Source organism: Coptis chinensis, chromosome 1 (assembly GCF_015680905.1).
Source record: "Coptis chinensis isolate HL-2020 chromosome 1, ASM1568090v1, whole genome shotgun sequence".
Taxonomy (NCBI): domain Eukaryota; kingdom Viridiplantae; phylum Streptophyta; class Magnoliopsida; order Ranunculales; family Ranunculaceae; genus Coptis; species Coptis chinensis.
In genome coordinates, this window is record NC_141456.1 from 26,175,507 (window position 1) to 26,181,923 (window position 6,417).

The 6,417-nt window shown below is 37.1% G+C and overlaps 1 long non-coding RNA gene across 2 annotated transcripts; it reads left to right on the forward strand.

Annotated features, from left to right (window-relative positions):
• Nucleotides 1-297: 297 nt before the first annotated feature.
• LOC147523167 (uncharacterized) lies at nucleotides 298-5,147 on the forward strand. Of its 2 annotated transcripts, XR_015215936.1 has the most exons (4): nucleotides 306-674; nucleotides 3,535-3,650; nucleotides 3,910-4,167; nucleotides 4,625-5,147. It is a non-coding gene; the product is annotated as an uncharacterized LOC147523167 (long non-coding RNA). The 2 variants fall into 2 exon arrangements; XR_015215937.1 differs by lacking the exon at nucleotides 3,535-3,650 and having other exon boundaries at nucleotides 298-674.
• The last annotated feature ends 1,270 nt before the right edge of the window (nucleotides 5,148-6,417 follow it).

The window sequence follows — 6,417 nt, forward strand, 5'->3', positions numbered from 1 at the left end:
CTTTTAAAGCTCTCTGAATAAAAAGTTTGGTGTAAAATGGAGAATACGGGGACTAATAAACGGGGCAAGTTTTCCCATTATATATAAAAAGTTTGGTGTAAAATGGAGAATACGGGGACTAATAAACGGGGCAAGTTTCCCATTATATATAAGATATGTTGTTAATAGTTGTTTAAAGAGTTGGACATGTTAGCCAGATTGTAGTTAATATTTAGAATTTGTCTAGAGTAGAATTTGTAATTATATGTGTGTAGTGGGGATCGATTGGTATCGGTGTTAACCCAACAAAAAATAGTTGCCACTCCAGTCTTACCAGCAGCACGACCTGTTCTTCCAATACGATGAGTATAGTTGTCAATACTCCCAGGCATATCATAGTTTTATAACACGGGCGACATCAAGTATATCAATCCCACGTCCTGCTACATCTGTTGCAACAAGCACATGATTATACTGCTTATTCCGAGACGAAAATAGTTTCGCGTTGACTTTTGGAGAGGAAAATGTAAATTTGAGACGAGGCCTGATAGTATGTATAGTTCGGCTTTACATTTGGGTCGGGTTGGTTTAGTTACCCGCTTGGGTTTCAGTAGTAGTGCGGTTCACAGGCCGAAATCTAAACTGAACTCAAAAGATGGCTTGGTGGAAACTAGTAGTAGAGCAGATTATTGAAGGTTAGTATTGGATTGGATATTTTCCATTGCTGTGTGAATCTTGGTTTATGTTACTAGTGTACATACTATTGTTGTTGTTGATTTTATTTTTTGATCGCAAGCAAAATCTTATATATCCCTTTTATTAGAAACCGAAACAATGTTACATTTGAACTAATACCTTTATTTTCGAACTAATCAGACTATTAGTCTAATAGTCTTTACCATATTGTTTGAGTTTACCAAACAACTAGTTCACCAGCCTCCTCCTGCCTTTAGACCTTAGCTTCGATGTCGGGCATGATAGCAAAGGACGACACAAAAGTTTCACAAATTCCTTTGTAGAAATATGGGGGCATCTCTGTCCAGGTATCTTCAAGGTACCTGTACATTAAAACTTCACTAACACCATTTAAGTTTGAGGATACACATACCATCACATAGTCTTCGAACCCAGCACATTGAATAGTAATGTCTACAACAGAGTATTCTGCAGATAGGGGATATACCGTGCTTGCTTTTCTCCACATCTTTGTACGGTCGTCAAACCCTGAAAATCGAAGCCGGCACTTACCTTCTGAATCTTCCACATGAACCAGAACTAGGATACGTCCCCTACATTCAACCAAGTGATAAGGAGTTTCATGTGTCTCACCGTGATTAGGGAGGAGTGGATATGTATACGCCGTGAATTGCTGCATATCGCAACTGACTAATCCATACACGGGGTGAATGTAGTGCACCATGGTGTTCCCACAACTATCGGTTGTGCTCAATCCACACCGTTTAAAAGATGTGTAGTAATCAACAAATTCTTCTTCAATTTCTGCTACAACATTTCCCAATGCTCCTTCATCAGCCAGTCCTTCTCCTTCATAAGCCAGTCCTTCGTCTTCGTTAATCATACTGTTCTGATTATCCGGATACAGTAGTTCCTCCTCCAATGGTATTGTAGTCCAAGTTGTATCTTCTGATGAGTATACCTTCACAACAAGTTGAGATCTTCTCCTCCCAACAACAAAAACTTTATACGATGATCGTGAGGCATGCAAAGTGATTGCCTCAATGTCATCGTTTATCTCAAAATTTTCTGATATTGATCGTTGTGACCCTGTTAATGGATTGCAGACAATTAGATTGTTTTCTTTTGTGGTAATGCACATAAGACCATTGGAGGAAACCAGTACTTCATTATCCCTTAGGATAGCGAAAGGACGTTCACACCAAATACTTTGTTCAACATCATAGACTATGTCGGCATAGCAATCAGTGTTCACCATGAAGAACCATGGTAGACGATGAACGACCTGGTGAGAGGTGTTTTGAAAAGTGGGGGAGTGTATAATTGAATCCCATCTCTTGCATACAAGTTGGCAGCGAATGAAGTCAATTACAAATAGTCGAGCTAATATGAACTCTATAACTGCATTGTCCAGCTTTGACCACTGGTCAATGTTGGAAGGGATGAGGGTTCTTTTTTTTCTTCTGTAGACATTTTTAGATCGAAAACGAGAACTGCTGGCCTTGGCGTCCATTGATGAATTTGAAAACTGCAGAAATAGATTGATTCTTGTTATGCAACTATCACTGCATTAGCCATATTAAATAGAGTAAATAGTTAGAGAAGATAGCTATCCAAAAGCAGGTGTCGACTAGCAAAGTCGGTAAAATCTTTGGGTGATGATACCAGAGGTCTGGGGCTCGAACCCCGCCAGCATCAAAGAGTTACTGATCTCATTTAAAAACAGGCTTACCAATCAAAAAAAAAAAGATAGCTATCCAAATAATATGGTGTGCTTTATGGCTAATTAAGCCACTCCTAATAGGAAACTGAAGAACAACTCCCTACAACCACTAAACATGTTGTCCGAGTACCATGCTGAAGATGTGTACACATCACTTCTTAGTCCTTACACACCAAGTATTTATTTTCAGATTTGCATGCCTTCTCCATTTGATTAGATCACTCATCACTGGAGAGTTTCAACATCACCTTTTTTTCTATCTAAAAGAGAGATATGAGACTGGTTTATCTTAATTTCCTCCATAATTGATAATAATAGAAAAAAATCTGACATGCGTCTCTCCGAAAAATCTTCAAATACAATTGATTAGCTTTTCACTACACTCTCCTAAGCTCGCGGTAGAATTTTGCTCGTTAAGACTATTGAACTGAGTATTTTCTTTTATAATTTCTGACACGTGTTTATTTTCAATGGAGTTTAAATAATGTGATGTCGATTCATTGGAAGAATATTCTTTTTCGTTAGCAAACAGTTGCATACTTGTATCAGCAGTACCGCGAAAAAAAAATACTTTAACTGTGAAGGAAGTCCTCCACAATATACAAAAGAAGAATCTTGTTAGTTAATGGGTCAAAATTGTTTGTAACAAAAAGTTGAAGATAAACAGAACAACAACAGAACCAATATAATTATTATCTGTATGTATATAGCGTAGGAATCATACTATGTAAGTACGATATAAAAACTAAAGAAATAAAATAGAAGTGAAGCAGAGGAAACTTACAATCCTTTTCTCTAAGAGTGAAGATGCGTCAAATAATATGAATGATTAGGTTGATAATTGGTCTAATATATAGAGGGAAAGCATACCCCGTGTCCTTGGGTATTTATTGCTTCGTAAACTTTTTATGGAATGCCACACTCATAGAATTTGAAATTCTATAAGAAAGGATGCTACCTTTGGTTCAACAGTCTATTTTTTGTTTATTTTCTTTTCTTTTTTGGCCTTTGTAATCTGCACAACGGTCTCATTTTTGAAATATCAGTCTTTTTATGATATGTTCTATTGCATTTAAGGACCAGAATTAAATTTTCATTCTTATATGTAATTTCTAATTTTAGCTTATACATTGTAGGAGGCTAAGCACGAGTGGTATCACGTATGTAATGGCTGTGATCACTGGCTCTTGTGGGTGGGGGGAGAGCAGTCTGATTAGGCTGTATTACTCTACTAAATTTATACGCATTAAATGTACTTTCTAAATATCGTATCATCCTCATAAATTGTTGCGTCTTTCTTCTAGACTTCTATTCTCTTCTAGTTTTAACTAGAAAATATACCTTTGAAAAACGGTTTCCTACTCCCAGTGTTTTAACACAGTAGGTTGTTGTGATATAGTGATGTAGTGTTCTTTTTATTATTATTATTTTACAAAAAAATATAAATAAATAAATAAATACTTTTACCGATGTGTTAGAATTTCTCATGCCTTAACATCTTTTTGTAACAGTCAATGTTCATAGGAGCTGTTAGACACACGAGACACATTTATTGTAACATATTCTCCCGACACAGTCGATGGCGGTTACTCTGTCAGTCTATTTTGCAGACATCTTTTGGCACTTCATTTGTCATATCATGATCAGGCCCAAAGTTAGAAATGTGCATTACCTTCTGAAGCTTCAAGGCAAAGTATCAGAATCCCCCCTGGAATCCAGGACTACCAAGTCATTACTCATTAAGCACATTCCTCGTTGGTGAATCATAGGTATAAATGTAAAATATATGTATTAGTACCACCGGTGAACGTAGTTTATAGAGACTTGTCCATGATTATCGGTTGCGCTTACCCCGTTGGTCCAACGTCCACAATTACTAATTATGCTCACTGGAACCAATCTTGTCCAATTCCCATACATAATTTCTTTGGCCATTAATCTTGAAGATCCCTCGTTGTTGACAATTGTCTGATTTTTGACATTTCTAACCACTATGGTAGTTTATTTTTTATAATTTCTAATTTTATTCAGCAGAGGGTACAACCTATTGAAAATAGAGAGGGCAGTCCTAACATGAGCGTATAATCTTACAAAATTAAACGAGGAAATCGCTTAAGTCCACCCCATTGTTCTTGAAAAACCCTAAGAGCTAGGTCCCCGCCTTAGGCGAGGCTCTTGTTAGTATAGACAATAATTGATCTTGTTTTCTGGATAATCTTTTGCTAGATAGTGAAGTAGTCATCTTGGGAGCAGGTACAAGTTGACCATCTTTGGCTGTCTCCAAGTGAAGCTGATGTACTGGTGGTAAAGCTTTTGTGGAGATTGCAAATGACAGGGTCTGACTGCAGTGTTTTCTCAACAAGTTCCAGTTTGGTACACACCTATATTACCAATGCAGAAGCCCGGAGGCGAGGTAGATGGGCTAGCTAGCGATCTTGGTTCGCTAACATATTATGGTTATGTTAAAGTACTACGTTGGAGTACTGTGCAATCATATCCGGCGCTTCATCACTCCATTGCCTTCTTTTTGGATCATATTTTGATATTTGAATCACTGTACGGTTATTCGAATCTACCTTTAGAATGACCACAAAAACTCTGCCCTTGCAATCGACCAGACCAAAGTATACCCCCGTGTTTGGGACTTTGGGATATACATAGGCAGAAATGCCTTCATCAAAGATTGAAGATTACACAGTCAAGATGTGAAAATTTCAACTTTAATTTATAACTATCTAAGAAAATGATATATGCTGCGTCAAAAAAGAATTCTTCATCCAAAATTTCACATCTTCTATGCATCTAAAATTGTTGTGTTTACAGACAGACAGTATTGCTTCACCTAATTAAAACAGGCTTCGAACCGTCCAACATCCGAGTCATCGGAAATGCTGATCTCTTCTAAAACAGGCTTGCCAATCAAGTGATTTTCTGAAAAATCCAACTTTTTACAAAGATTTTAGCACATTCCGTTACCAGAATATATACCACTCCGACCATTTAAGAGACGGATATATTTAAGAATCGGAAAACTCCAATTGAAATTTTGATCTACATTCACACATTGTGGACAAAAACAATCTATAATTACAACCAAACAAACTTAACAAATTGAAACAAAACAATGTTATTGCGTTACACTTATTGTCAACTCAACAAGCTTTAACAGATGGAATACTGCTAGTAGATGACTTGTTACTAGAAGCCACCATAGAAGCACCACAATCTTTACTATTCCTTGCATCAAAAGCAACCAAAGACTTGTTCACAACCGCCTTTTCTTTTCCTTCATACCCTTTGCAAGCATGATCAGATGGGAATCTATGTGCAAGAAACACCCATCGCAAGGAAATCAAGTTGGTGACAACCAGGGTCTTGGCAATGTCTTCCGATGTCTAATAAATCTAAGAAAAAAATATTGACACAAACTATAGTGGATTTTACATTATGAGTAATTATGGGTACTGTATTTGTTTTAGTGGATTTTACATTATGAGTAATTATGGGTACTGTATTTGTTTTTTTCAAAATAGGTTACCGTATATTTTAAATATTGTTAATATGGGTACTCGTTATATACGTTGTTACATATTTATATACATTGTTAAGTATTTATACGTCGAAATTTCCAATAGGTTTCTCAATACCAACACTAGTATAAACAGAAACACGACTTCGCTGACATAGGGGAATGGTCTTTAAACTGATAATCATATAACGGACGTGCTGGTGCTGGTGAAACCCTAGGTGGCTCCCATTTAATTAGTTGTTCTATAAAATCAGTTGTTGGAAAACTAGGATGATGGTCTTTGATATAACGAAAAGGGGGTCGATGGGGTAAATCATAATTTGGGCGGTCAGGGTGGTATGGTGGAGGTGGGAGACTGTAGAGAAAAAGATGTTTTTTTTTTTTTTTCATTTTGGTGTGAAGGGCACGACCCGAGCTCCATTTACACCTAGGTAAGGCGCGACCCGAGCTCATGCTTTGGCGACCTCCAGTGATTTAAGCACGACCCGCA